Here is a 15,909-nt window from a genome sequence, read left to right as displayed (position 1 = left end):
TTGAGACCAAGATCTCTGTTGTGGTTCAAATGTGAAATATTCTTCTTAGTATCGTGTGCCTGGCATATTTCTCTCAAATACCTGATAATGTGTGAGAAGAGTATGTAACTTTTAATATTTAAAGCTTCACTAGAGATAGTACATCTTTGGTAAGATCTCAGGGCCTTATGGTCTAGCCCAATTCCTTGTTCACTCTCTGTTTCCTGAGTGTGGATACAATGGGCCCAGAGGTATCCTTGCAACCATTCCATCTCTGCCTGCAGGCACAATAAAATGGAATCATTGGCCAAAAAGCGCCTTTAAGCCTTTAAGTTGTGCTTGTCCGTGTCCTTTATCATAGCAATGAGAAAGTAACTAAGACAACATTTGGTACCTAGAAGTGGGGCTATAGTAGAAATCTATGATAAGCTTGGCCTTGTGATTCTTAACTTTTGGAGTCATTTGCCAAGGAAGGTAGACGAGTTTGGAATGTTGGGCTAGAAAACTCTACTAATGCTATTAACTCATTTTTAACAGGATTGTCTACTGAGCGTTTGAAAGAATAGCAGGTAGAAAACACATGCACCATGGAGGCTCACAAGATTTCAGAGGGGAACAAGAACTCTATTGGTAATTCGACTATAGGTTATTCAGTTTATATTTTGAAGATTTTGGTTGTATTCTCCTAATGTCCTGTTAGCTTGGGTGAGATTGACCTGGAAAGTAGTTCTATCATAAGCATGTGATCCAACCAGATTTTCTGAATGTGGCCAGATTCTCTGAATGTGGCTGGCCCGGAGCCTTTCTGAAAAGCCACTGACAATGACACTAGGACTTGTTTCCTCTGCATATACTGGATTTTTGGGATCCAGTCTGTTCGGATACTCACCTTCAGGGACCTGGAAGGAGGGGGGAGGAACTTGAACTTCCCACAGGGCTGGAAGCCCTGACTGCTCTTAGGGATGGAGAGGAAGGAGGAGGGGGAGGGGGGAGTGGGAGGGTATTGGGAGGAGGGGCGGAAATGGAAACTTTCATAATTTAATAAACTTTGAAAAAAATAGCATCTCAACAGCCAAGACAAAAAAAATAATAATTTGTTTGGCAGAGGGAACACCAGGCAAGACACTGTTAAGGCTGTGCTGTGATTTTTGCCCACTGCTTTCATTAAGATCAGTATAAGAGAGCAACTAGTTGCTAAAAGAATAATGTGAATTTAGGCTAGGAAAGGTATATCAGCAAGCTAGAAGGTGCAAAAAAAGAGACTAAAGACTATAAAACATTTATTTTTATATTTATTACATTATATTATAATTTATTATATTATTATTTATGCTTATAGCCCTTGAAAGAAAACCTCCTGTTGTGGTATGAATAATAAGACAGGTGCCTTAAACCTAAGACCCCCTCCATCCATGGCTCCAATTTGTTAAAATAAAGCTTCATTTGAAAAACCATAGTCTAAACTCAGAATTCCAAATGGATTTTCTGTCTCTGGGGAGCAAATCCAAGGGAAGTATTTTCCAAGGGTCAATAAAACCAAACAAATCCAAGTGAAGTTCAAGGGTAAGCAGGCCCCATTCTGGGTGGCAAGATAACTTGGGAGTGCTATCTATATGTACTTTGTATTTATTCATGAAAGAATCAAGACTGAGGGACCAATGAATCTCACATCATTATTTTGGAGACTCACTGAGGGAAGGCAGCATGTGGCAGAGTTGCAGACCCAGAAGGAAAATCTTGACATTACCATGTGAAGTTGTTTGAAGACTTGATTTCTAGATAGTAGTTATTTAGAAATGTTGGAGAACCTTACCGAAGCAGATCCTCACTGGTGAAAGTGGGGCAACTAAAGGTTTCAAGACTGATCCCACTTACAGTTCCCTTTTCTCTTCCTAAGATTGCAAAATTGTGGTTATCTCTTGTGAATATTAGTTTAAGATGTGGTACATTTGTTTCTGCTATGGAGTATTTGTTTAATGACCCGAAGATGTGTTGCATTCTGCTACATTTGCTTAATCCCCTAAACAAGTGCTATTTTGCCTGCTTAAAATACCTGATTGGTCTAATAAAGAGCTGAATGGTCAATAGCTAGGCAGGAGAGAGAAAGAGGAAGGACCTGCGAGTAGAGACAATAAATAGGAGGAGAAATCTAGACTTATGGGAACAACAGAAGAAGAGGGAGGATCAAGAAAAGGAGAAGGAGAGGAGGACACCAGGGGCCAGTCAGACTGTCACAAAAGCAATTATGGAGTAAGAAGGAATAAAGATCTACAGGATAGAGGAAGGTAAAAAAAGTCCAGGGGCAAAGGTAGACAAGATAATTGTCAAGAAAAAGCTGGCTATAAACAAGCCAAGCTAAGGCTGGGCATTCATAAGTAAGAATAAGTCTTTAATTATTTATTTGTGAGCTGGGTTGTGAGTCCCCAAGGTGTAAAAAACAAACAAACAAACAAACAGCAGCAGCAACAACAAAACAACTCCAGTCATCGAGCCCCCTGTTGCTGTTACCATGTCTTCGCCTCCTCCTCTAAGACCTCTGCCACATAACAAACTGTTATTCTCTGGGTCTGTAACTCAAAATAAACCCCTTTCCCACTGAGTTGCTTTTGTATATTATCACAGCAATGAGGAATATCTGAGACAGTGTCCTTAACATAGTGGATGAAACTGTCAAGTCTGAAGTTGTTATTGTAGATGATGTTTGATGATAGGCTATTTAATCAGTTAATGACACCCCAAAAATTTGGCAACAGTTGGAAATCATGATAACGGATACTACATGGGACTATATTTGTTTATTCTGAGGGCAATCAAGAAGTGACCTTAGGGCTGGAGAGATGACTCAGTGATTAATAGCACTGGTTGCTCATCCAGAGGTATTGCGTTTAATTCCCAGCAACTACATTGTAGCTCACAACCATCTATAATGGGGTCTGATGATCTCTTTTGTTGTGCAAACATGAATGCGAATAGAGCTCTCATATATAAAATACACAAATAAAATTTAGAAAAGAGTGAACATACACACACACACACACACACACACACACACACACACACACACACACCACATGCCCTTGATGGGTTTGTGTTTAAGTTTCGTCGTTTTTCTTGTAGGATACCAAAGCTCAGCAAGGAGTTTAACCTTACTCTTTGCCTTAGATTGATTTAGAAACAAAGCTGAGACTAGAATCCATCTGTTTTCTGCGTCCTAACACCGCCGGAATCTTTTGCACAGCCATTGACTGACAATGCTCAAATAGAATCTGCAGAACCAAATGCCCTATTTAGGAAAGGATTCTTATCTAGGATAAGAGGCTAGAACATGAATTTCAATTCTATGGTTGTAGTTATCTATATTTGAACATTGTGTTCAAATTTGAGGGGAAAAGATACAAAGAAACTCCCCAAAGACACACACTAAATATGTAAAGTTCTTTGTTCAAATACTATCAAAACAAAATGATTTGTATTCTAACTCTATGTTGACAATATTTTATTCTGTAGAAACAACCATCAATCTTTGCCATACTCCATTCTCTGTTGTGGTAACCATGCTATTAAATCATTGATGACTCAAGATTCATGGAATATTCTTCACTTCATTTACATCATATAGCTTTAAGGATGAATGTTTCCCATTCAGGAAAGTGGGCGCTGCACCTCATCTGAAGAGCACAGAGGAGCTGACCCTCCTTATGGGGATATTGACCCTTCTTACCGGGGCATATATGCCAGCCCTGAATTTATGAACATGGGAGGAGGGGGCTGTCCTCACCACCTGTCTGTCATGTGCTGGCATGGACTAGAGAGAGATGATCCCCCTGTTACCCCACACCCCTCACTGCCTATAACAGATGAGGGAACTAACGCTCTCCCTTATCAGCTGCAGCACTCAGGAAAGCAGGCCCTGCTCCTCAACCTAGGCAGCTCAGTGGAGTTGAACCTATTGTCAGGGCTACAAATAAACAGGCCTTGAGAGCATGAACATGGGAGATCTGGCCCTGCTTGACATCTGTTATATGATGTCAAGGGGCAGCCTCCGCCCCACTCCTTGCTGCCTGTGGATGAAGCCACAAGAGTGGGAGAGCTGTTCCTAACATTCACCAGCTTTAATACTCGGGAAAGTGGCCCATACTCGTAGCTTGGGTAACACAGTAGAGTTGGTGCTGATGGTCCAGGTGTGGGAGAGCCTAACCTGAGGATGTGAAAGTAGAAGAAATGGCCCTGTCCCTTCCTCTTCCTCATTGCTGCAAGGGGTGAACTGGCTGGGGCAACACTGGAGAGCTCATCCCAGTGGTTAGGACAGGGAAGAGCTTGCAGGCTGACCAATCCTGCTACTACCGGGGCCCAAACCCAGGATTATAAATTGGTCTTCCCAACATCCACTCCATCTATGATCAGAGGGAGCATTTAAAAGGGGCAGTCCTGCAAACCCAAAGCTCCAGGGTCGCCATGACACAGGACAACAGAATATCCAAAATGAGTACAAGAGAAGGCCCGGCATCTACAGTGTAGCAGAACCCAGAGGCCTGAACCAAACCAACCACTCTTTTCATTAAATACTTGCAAGTAACAACACACAAAAGAATTTACTGCGTGACTCATTATGTCACACTGCAACTTCTATGACTAGATTTTTCCTTTTGCTCTTTTCTTTTTTTTTTTTTTTCATTTTATCTCAAACCTTATCCTGTTTTGGGGGTGGAGTTTGCAAAGGCAAAGGGTAGATATGAAGAGGTGTGAAATGTGAAGTGGATCGAGATGCATAATGTGAGAGACAAACAGTAAATAATAAGAAGAAAGTCAAAAAAGATGAAAGATTAAAAAAAAGTTGCCGAAAATAATTTTTACTCAGTTCATAAAGCTACAATTAAGGTCTACAAACAAAAGAGGCTATTTAAGAATCCTGAGAAATCAGTACTAAACAGAAGAAAAAAACAGTTGTTCCCACACTATATGAAGCAAGTTACAGAACACGTATTAAAGATAAAGGCTTCACTTACTGGCAACAATATATTTTCAATTGTCCTTACACCCAAATGCAATTTCAGACATTTTAAAATAATATCATGGTTTAATTACCTTAAGGAGTTAAGGTAATTAAATTATAAAATTTAATAATTTTATAATAAATTAGACGTGAAACATGTTCTTTTAATTGTTTCAATGAAGTTTCTCACTTTCCCTTGATACTTAACACACCATAAATTATTGAATAGTTTGTAAGATAAGCCCTATCATCTCTGTCCAGATTTATGAAATTAATGACAAAACATTGCAGCTTTCCACTCTGACATGACTCATTTGTTGACCCTAAATTCAATTGTAAAAATACAGTGAAAGAAAAATTTCATTAGAAAGCTATTAGAGATAAAATGTAGAAACCACATAGAAAATAATCTTTCATCTTCAAGATCAAAGTATCAGTATATTCTTCTCTGCCTTCATTCTTCCCTCCTTTCCTTCCATTCTGATATCACTATGCCTTGTAGCATCACCTATTACATAACAGTAAACAAACATCTTAGGTTCTGAGGACGCAGACATTGGGCTATGATCCAAAGATCCTAAATGTGTAAAGCTTAGTCCCAGAGAAAGAATCAATAGGATAAAGAAGAACTTATATCAAGGACGTGAGAAGGGCTGTGCATCATTCTGTACCGGACATTTATATGTACACACACAGACACAAATGCATGTGCATGCAAATTATTATGCACACATACATGTGTGTGAACACATACGTATGGACATATATATTTAATAATAATGAAAGAAGAAGAGGACTTGAATTTGAAAAAAGGTTATAGGAGGGGTTTTGAGAACCAGAGGGAAGGGTGAACATTAGTGGCAAAATACACACACACACACGTACACACACACACAGTATTCATTTATGATATTATGCAAAACTTAAATTTTTCATAAAAAGAGGAGACATTTTCACAGTTTTGAACTCTAAGTAGCTTAGGAATAAAATAATATTGGTGTCTAATGAAGTTAGTGTTTACAGTGTCTAGAAAGCAGCTCACTGCATGGCACAATTGGGAGAGTGTGTTATCATCACTTCGTTCCTCTCTGAGGTCCTTACTCACATTCACAACAGCCCCACTGTTACAAGAGAATTATATTTCAAAGATTAACATCTCTTAATACAAATCACACTTCCCAGCATCCGGAAGAAAGAGGCAGGCAGATCTCTGTGAGTTAGAAGCCAGTCTGGTGTACAGAGCGTTTGCCAGGACAACCAGAGCTGTTACACCGAGAAATCCTGTCTTGAAAAACCAAGACTAACCAACCAACCAAAAAACCAACCAGACAAACAAACAAAAAATCAAAATCAAATTGTCTGTATGATCTCATCACAAGATAGGAGTGCATGAGCAGTCTAAACTAATGAGTGTTAAAGGGAAGGTACTCTTGAAACCTCCATTGTGTTTTATAGTATAAATCTGCAAAGGGACCTAGTTTTCCTAAGAAGAAACTAGTGTTTCTGTACGTTTTATTAATTTATCTACTAAAGAATATTCACCATTAATTAGTTTCATAGAGATATACTTTAGATCTGAAGAGAATACAATAGAAATGATGAACAGGCACTTTCCTGTTTGAACCTACATTATAACTGAAAGACAGGCAGGCCTGCAGTTAAAAGAATCCCTTGAGTCTCTCTTCAGTTAATTTTTAAATGAAATAACACATTCTTCACACAACACAGTGGGCAGGCATCTTAAAACTTAACATTGTAATAAGGTTGCAAAGATCTGAGTAAAATTATGATAATGCTTTTGGCATTTGTTGGTATTCTACATAAACAAGCAAACAAATGGGTTTCTATTACTGGCATTGATTATTACTATTATCACTATTACTGCCAGTGAAAAATCGAAATGTAAGGTCATACTCAATATAACGACAATATAAGCAGTAATTCTGTTGGAATCAATTGTGGATTAGTAAACACAGAAGATTTAACTTGAGGGACATAATGTAGACTGCCCTTAAAAGACATTTGGACAATTCTTATAAAAAAGAAAAAGACAGGCTTCAGTATGTATTTTTAGAATAGTATACATTATCTAGAAAAGACGTATGTCCTATGGCAGTAGGGAGTCAGGGAAGACAGGTTTATATCAATAGGCAATGACATGCATTTCCTAAAGCACACCCTATTACGAAGTACTTGAAGGAAAATGGCGAAGCTCTTGGATGCTAACTGCAGGACTGTAAAAGCATCACTGTGTTTGCACAGCCTTTCTATAGTTGTGCTGAGGAACACAGCAGGATGCACACTGAGCCCTTATTATCAATGTGGCCTGACACCCATGCTCACTTCTGACCCTCCCAAAGGCAAACTCTTCCACTCTGTATCACAATATGTAGAAATTGCCTTTGTATTAAAATGCCATTCTCTTCCATTTTCAGTAGAGTCAAAATGTTGTTACTTTGCATTCCAAGGGTAGGTTTTCAGCCCTTGAAACTGTGCCTAGCTCCAAACAGCTTTGTACCCTGCTCATCTCATGGCACCGTTGCTACCGTCTGCCTTCTCAACAGGACGAGGGATTTTGCGGCATTAGTTTTTCAGTCCAAAAACGGACACTAAATTCATATAATTCTGCGAAGGCCTCATTTTGCCAAGCCATTACCTTCTGTCCCAAATCCATTTATCTGCCCTGGAACAGTCCAGCCCTAGCTCTCACAAGAGTTCACAGAGCCAGCTCTGGTCGCTCACATGCCATTCTTCAAGACCTTGTCTTTGAGCACATATTTGCTAACGTTTAATAGCTAACCTGTTTACATTTAGCATGATTTTATACAGTTATAATATGTTTTCTTTTTACATTTTATTTATTTTTCCTTATTTCACACACAGCTTAAATTCTATGGAAATATCAGACAAAATAAAGACAAGATAAATATCTTGTGAATTTTCATTCAAACGCAACCTCCCTCTCTGTGCCTGATCTTCCCGCCCATCCTCTTCCATTGTTATCACATTTCGCCAGTGATAATTTCCCCCCTTCCTCTCTCCCATTTCATGAATTCTTTTATTTTCCATGCCCATTCTCCTTTAGCTTTTACATGGAAGTAATGCTACCTGAAGATTTCTTTTGGTGTTTCTCCTGTATACTATTAGGAGAACCCGTGAGTATCTGAGAACTGCATTCTCGTCGATTTGAATTTCACATTACACCTTCAAGTGACAGAAAGGAGGTGAGAAGAAAGGCAAAGGGAATGCTAAATAAAGCTAAGAGAGCCAGGTGGTGGTGGCACATGCCTTTAATCCCAGCACTCACGAGGCAGAGGCTAGCAGATCTCTGTGAGTTCGAAGCTAGCCTGTTCTACAAGAGCTAGTTCCAGGACAGGTTCCCAAAGCTACAGAGAGACCCTGTCTTGAAAATCCAAATAAATAAATAATAAATAAATAAAACTAAGAAATGGGAACATTTCATATCTGTGCAATTAATTGTCCTGTATTGGACATATGGAAACTTTCCTAGTTTACATGTCTTGTTGGAGTTAGCCCTCAGGATAGCTAGCTGCTAGCTGCTCACTGTAAAGATAAAGACACGAGAATGTGAAAGCAATCACTTCATTATGGTGTGGACAACTTACCCATTCCTGACTAGAAAGCCAGAGTAGGAAAGAGTAAAAACAGTTGATATTTCTCCTTTCCTTTCTTTTGGTCTCAAATAGCCCTCTAAACCTATCTGGGACCCCTTGCCTGTCAGTCTGAGCCAGGAATTATACAGACTTAAAAATGAATATGGGAAAAGAGCTGTGGCTGCCTAGGGAGGTACTTGGAATACTTCTAGATGCAGTGGGGACAGACCAGAAACAAAAGAACCTCTGATTCTGGAGCTTTCCATTGTGTATTTTCCCTTCTTGCTTTGCAGCAATCCTAAGATTAACAACGTCTGCAAGACTCTTGATGAAAGCAGATAAATTGTATTCTCATGAAAAGAAAATTTCCACTGTAGCACATGTGTTAGTATGTTAGTGAATCTTAACTCGCTTAGTAACTGAATAATAATGCAGTTCAGAGCAGCTGTCCAATGTTAATGGTGTTGGACCCGGGAAGATCAGATTTAAACATCTATCTTGTGCAATAAGGGAGTATGAAGGGGGGGATTATGCATCCAGCACCATTTCTGTTCAGGAAAATATCTGAGCTTAATGGCACAGAAAGAGGTAAGTAGTTTCACTCATGATGAAAACACTTACCCTGCATTCATGTGTTATTACATTTGCTAAGAAACCAGTGTTCGCTTTTAAATGCATGTATTGTATTCAGCTATTTAGACTAGCTTCTATATTGTTTTTGAAAAGGGACAAATCTTTCCACTCTTGTTAAATGAGGAAAGAAGAATTCAGAGTAAAACTTATTTTCTCCACCAGGAAGCTTTTCTTTACTATAGTATCACAAGTATATAAAAATGTGAATAACAGATACTACAATATGCTTGAATCCAAATGGAATTGTATTTCACTTACAACTGGCAGGTGCCCTTTACAATATAGCCATTTTAATACTATTTCAAAAGTAGAATTGCTTTCTCTGGAATGATTATAGGCAGCGATACTAGAAACATGCAAAGGCCAATATGCATTTTAGTTAATATCGATTGTACTAGTCAAATCTTTTATTTACTATGGAATTATTTCCATAAATATTCTCATCATTGACAATATAGATATGTCATTAACATGACAGTGTAAATGTATGTGTGCCTTGTGCAAGCATGCATGTGTGCATGTACGTGTATGCTTATGTGTTTGTGTGTGTGTGCTTCTGTGTAAATGTGTGTGTGATTGACATGTTCCTGTGACTGTGTGCATATGTTGAGGTGTGCATGGAGGACTTAAATCTTCTTCTTGATCACTTGTCCATTTTGGAATTTTAGACAGGGTCTTTCACTAACCCCAGTGCATCATGATTCAGTAAGTGTAGTTGGCTAACAGGCAGTGTGACCCTTTTGCTTCCAATTTGAATTACTTGGGTGTTTGGGATTCAAATTCAGATCATAGAGCTTGGACAGCCAGGACCTTACTATCTGGTCTATGTCCCCATCTACAAAACAAATGCTTCTTTAAACTTTTATACTTTTGACTTTGAATTGTACTGTGGGATCATATCTATTCCCATTTTTAAAGATGCTTTCCCTTTTCTCTCAACAACAAAGGCATGTTCTCCTTAACTTGACATGTTTTTAACAATTACTACATATATTAATTATGTGTACTGCCTTTCATATAAACTGAATGAAGTAAAACATATTTTTTGATTATAGGCCATATTTGAAGTTATTTAAACAATTTAGCAGGAATTAAGAAACAAAAAGAAATTAAGATGAAGTTATAATATATCAAAGTAGAAATATACTTTTAAGATTAAATTTTGCAATGACAAAATAGATAGTCAAATAGAACTTACAGTTAAATTTCATTAGTAAAAGCATAAACATGGTTATAATATTTATCAATTATCAAAATGTTTTTAGGTTAAACTGAAATAAGATGTTATGAAATAAAATTTATAGTACCAACTCATAAAAGCATTCCTACAATCAGAAAATAAAATAATAATATAACCCTATTCACACACATTAATGATATTTTGCATAACAATAAATTATTGACTTTACATTAAGATTAACATATAGTGAATTTTTACCATATTAAGTATTACCAATTGATGATCTTGATACTTATCTTGGAGTTTATGATACTGACATGAATATAAAAAAGAGACAATAAATGGACATACCTCATTATAAGGATTTTAGTTTTGAGAAAATGAAGAGAAATAACTCACATTTTAATTGCTGTCTTTTTAATAAATAGAAAGTCTTATCCTAGCAGGCTATGGTTGTCATGTACTACCATAGAGTAATGGATTCTGCTGCAGTTATTGGATGGACAATGGTGAGCAAGGCAAACTAAATAAATGAAAAGCAGCACATTTTACTTGGAACCTAATAACCAAGACAGTGCAAAGACAACAGAGAAAGCAGGGAATGATTTAGAAGTGAGAGATGAGTGAGATATCGTGTTCCTCAGTACATCTTAGACTTTTACCTCTTAACTTCATTAGATATGGTTAGATATAATTTCTCAGACACTAGTCAAAGCTGACCAATATTCCATACTTATTTTTATTCTCGGGATTTGACTGTAAGACTACTGACTATTGACTATAAGAATTGTTAAAAATGTGTAACTATTCAGCTAAATTGTCATTTTCAATAGGTGCATACATCACCACATGCCACAATATTGAGGTGGAAACTAATAAATGAACAACACACTATTGTTTCCAAAGCATTTGCATGTATTAAAAGAAATATGTGTCAAGTCTTAGGTATGCTCCTTCACCTAGATATATGTATAAAAGAAATTGTGATGAACTGGGGACCATTTGAGTCATTGCACCAATTCAGTATCCTCAAAATATAGAACACTATAGAGAAGTGAGTCTTAACAAGGAGGTGTCATTGGAATACACGAAATATTAAATACTGTATTGAAACTAGCATCAGCAGAATAATAGTGTTTCCTCCATGAAAACGTAGTATTCCTCCCAGACATGTTTATATCTTTAAGTGTGCTTTAAATTTATACTATTTTTTATAGCACTACCAATGTTAAGTACTACTGAGAATTTTACTCTGAACTATAAATATAATCATGACAATATTCAAGTTTTCTTCCTTCCTTCTTCCCTCTGTTCCTCCTTCCTTACTTTTTCTTTTCCTTCCTTCTTTCCTTCCTTCCTCCCTCCCTCCCTCCCTCCCTCCCTCCCTCCCTCCCTCCCTCCCTCCCTCTCTCCTTCCCTCCCTCCCTTTCTTTCTTTTTGGCTTTGATCTTTTCAGACAGAATTTCTATTTGCAATAGTCACAGCTGTCCTAGAACTCTCGTTGTAAGCAAGGATGGCCTCTAACTCATAGAAATCCACTTGCCTCTGGCTCCAAAGTACTGGGATTGAAGGTGTGTGCCACCACTGCCTGGCACCCAAGTTTTCATGTTAAAGTTTATTTTCTGATAATCTATTGTGGCTGAGGGGCTTGCAACTGACTTAGGACAAACAGCAATGAAATATTAATATGTAATCTTATAAAGCATATATGACTTATATCACTGAGAGGACTAAGGCAGGAAGATTAACAGTTCAAGGCCAAGGCCAACACAGAATACATAGTAAATATGATTACAGGCTAGATAGGGTATGTAGTGAATGTTTGTCTCAAAAACGAAAAAAATTCCAGGAGAAATTACTGACTGTATTTAAAGTCCTTGTCTTTAAGACTTCATATCATTGAAGAAGTACTCTCTGATTTGGATATATTTGTCTTGTTGAGGTAATAGAGCTAGGGCCTATTTTATTTATCAAATTTATTCAGAATCTAAGATACAAATTTGGAAAAAGAATTTTGTATATGTCTGTGCATATTTCTCTGTACTCAATTCATTTGTAATTGATAATAAATAAATATTTATGGTATTTTTAATCTCTAATATTTAGATTAATGCAATTTTTAGATATAGAATTACATATGCTTAGTTGTGTTATAGACATGAAAACCATCCTAAAGTCCTGCTAAAATTATTAAAACATTTTTGGGTGGAAAACAAATGCCTCATAACAACAATAGCATAAACATTGGACAAGAGAAGAACAAGGGTTAAACAAGGGCCTGCACATCATGGAATAGAGCCAGACCAACACAAACTGTACAGGAATATATATTTCTGCATCCATTTATGTTATCTGCATTTCATCTACTCATGTAAACATAGGTGCAAAAAGATGCAAGATTATTAAATTTCCTGCAAAAACCTAAAGATATTGCAAGTTAAAAGCAATGTTATGTTGCTCTTGTCAGCACATAACAAAATTTTTGTAATCTCAGTACTCAGAGGCCAAGGCAGGAGGATCAAGAGTTAGAAGGAATAACAGCCAGGGGTACTTAAAAAAGTTTGGGGTTAGCTTATTCTTAATAGTGAGACCAATTTTCAAACACACAAAATTCACACACATGCATGAATGCACAAACTCACATATACTCACACATACAAGCATGCATGTACACACACACACACACACACACAGAGAGAGAGAGAGAGAGAGAAAACACTTATCCTTTGTCCTAATCTAGAATCTATATTCTGCAGTCTCTCCAACATATCTCTTACTATCAGCCTTTGTGCTTTTAAAATAGTTTTTCATTCTGATACAACTTGCAACTTTTCCAGGATTAGTCAAACAGCTACATTTTACTATGGTGTATTTTCATGTATAGTTCAGTTCAGCCCAACTACATAGCATATTTTCCTATTTAAACATCTAGCATTTGATCATTTCAAACTTGCCAAAAAATGTAATCTGATCAAGTACACTCACATCCCCTCTCCTCCCATTTCTCAAATACACACCTCCCCTTTCCCAAACCTACTAAGTTCAGTTAATGTTGCCAGTATGGGTGCATCATGAACGATGAAGCAGGGGTCATACCTAAGAATCAAACTGACACACTCTTCTTCTCCTGCAGCTATCAATTGTCAATAAGCTCTTTGCATAGGGGTCGGGCTTTCTAAGACTTCCATTCATACTGGAAATCTTGCTGGCTTTATCTTTTTTGCATGGCTTGTCCAAGCAGTCATACCCACCATGAGTTCATAAGTGCAGTGAGTCAGTAATACTTGAAAAATATTTCCACGGAATCCCCCACTTTGTCTGGATTTAGTAAACTTTCAAATGTCCTCTTCCATGACGGAGAATGGAAGTACATGTGCATTTTTAGTGGATGTGTGGTATGTATGCATTTGTCCTCATTAGAGCTGAGCACACCAACATTTGTTATTCTCAGCAGGCTGACAAGTTGTCAGTCTCTGTACTAATTCCCATCTATTGCATAATAACCTATTCTTGGATGAAGATGAGAGATGAACTAATCTGTAGATGTAAATATAGATTGGTGGGGTCTAAGGCTATGTTTATTTATCAGAGTAATAGTTGTAGTTTCTTCTTAGATCCTTTGATACCATAAGTTTCATCTTTCAGGACTGGCCTTAAATCTAACCATAACGGATATGGTTACTCCTCTGACATTTGTGCCACATTTGTACCAGTGTCAGCCATTACTGTAGCCAACAGCATTTGAACAGTAGATACCTTATTATTTATTTATACCTTATTGGGTATAAATCTCCAGCAGGACAAAACAAGTGCAATACCTTCAGAAGCAAGTGCAAGGCTGAAATATTTCTTGCAATTATTTTTCAAGATTATACAGGGAATACCATTATCAGAAGGTTAGATGTAATAAGCTGCCATACTCCATGAGAAGCAGGTGGCAACTAGTGTTCAGATGTAAACCCAACAGAGGCATGGTTATCTGATGGAGGAGTAATCCTGTCTAGTCAAGGTCTGCAGGACCATTGATTCTGTATGGTGTTGCTCACTTTCACTGAAGTAGCTTTGTGTCTCCCCTAAACCCATACATTGTAGTATGTAATCTCATGTGTTGTGTATATTTAATCTTATGGTTGCATCTCAATCTTATGGGCACGTGTATCTGTGGATGATAAGGTAGGTGACTTTTCATATATATATATACATATATATATGTATATATATATGTATATATATATATACTTGGACATGCTTTCTAACTGGATCTAATTGTCCCACAAGGACGGTGGACACTGAAAAGCCTAAATTCTTTTATTGATTACTGAATGACTTCCTCTACCCTCTGAGACCATCAATGAGGAATCCTATTCATGTAGCCAGAAACCTTGGTTCCCACAGTCATATCTCTGTTTTATTCCCTGTGATACATTAGAAGCTACTTCCCTGCAACTATCTTCAATTTGGCATGACATGCAGTCAGGAAAGGAGTCTTTCATATAAGTCACATTTGGGGCCTTCAAAGATAAAGGGGCTCCCAAGCTCAGAAAATTACTTTAGTTTTGTTTTTGTATATATATTGAAAACTTTGCAGAAGAAAGAAGAGAACAGCAGGAGAAGCATAGAGAAACTGATGCAGAAAAGTACGTATTAGAGAGTTCATTTTCACCTTCAGATCCTTCTAGGTCTTGCGCTTGCTGTGAGTCTTCTTCTAAATCCTGAGGGACACTAAGGCTGGAACTCAGAGGTTCCTGACAATAAGCCATCTGAATAAAATGGTTTATACCTGTTCCATCATGGAGTAGTTGTCAAGTCACCACACATCATATATAGGAAATTGTTAGAAAATCAGAATTTCTTATGTATCAATTTACTGATCAGATCTGCATTTCAACAATATCTCCAAAGTATACCTATTCATATTATAGTTAAGAATGTACTGATATAGTAAGAAAAAACTGTTAATTATTAAACTAAAATTATTATCTAAATAATTTCTATCCTTCTAAACCTCAAAACTTACCACTTTGTTTTGAAAAATTAATATAAATTGAAATAAAACAAAATCATGAACAAATGTATTGTTTTAAGATTTTGAAATAGGTGTTTATGGCAGAGCTCAGGGGAAACATAAAGTTAGTTATAGGAAGCTAGTTAGTTGTCATTAATTGACTTTTTAGGTCATAGCCCCACTAAAGGGCATTCTCCTCCTAAGACCATGAGAGAACTATTTACTTTCCGTTCTTTAGTAGTGTGATAGTGTTATCTTCCTATGAATACCAGTACGATGACTAATATTGTCAGCCTGACAAGATTTAGAATCATTTAGGATAGAAAATTATAGGAATCCCTGCGAGGGGCTATCTCTATTACCTTTGACTCTAGCAATGCCTGTGGGAGAATAATTTTGGTTAGGTCAACTGAATTGAGAAGACCCACCCTAAATGTTGGCATCATCATATTCTGATGGGGCCCGGACCATATAAAGAGAAGCTGAGCACTTGTATCCATCAGTC

At 37.3% G+C, this 15,909-nt stretch overlaps 1 protein-coding gene across 2 annotated transcripts in view; it reads right to left on the bottom strand.

Annotated features, from left to right (window-relative positions):
- Lingo2 (leucine rich repeat and Ig domain containing 2) overlaps positions 1–15,909 on the bottom strand; it is a 1,156,348-nt gene that overhangs the window by 747,701 nt on the left and 392,738 nt on the right. The gene's annotated exons all lie outside the window — the stretch shown is intronic.

The sequence above is a fragment of the Myodes glareolus genome, chromosome 16 (genome assembly GCF_982192425.1).
Source record: "Myodes glareolus chromosome 16, mMyoGla1.1, whole genome shotgun sequence".
Classification (NCBI taxonomy): domain Eukaryota; kingdom Metazoa; phylum Chordata; class Mammalia; order Rodentia; family Cricetidae; genus Myodes; species Myodes glareolus.
Note: the sequence above shows the minus strand (reverse complement) of the source record. Positions and strands in the feature narration are given on the sequence as shown.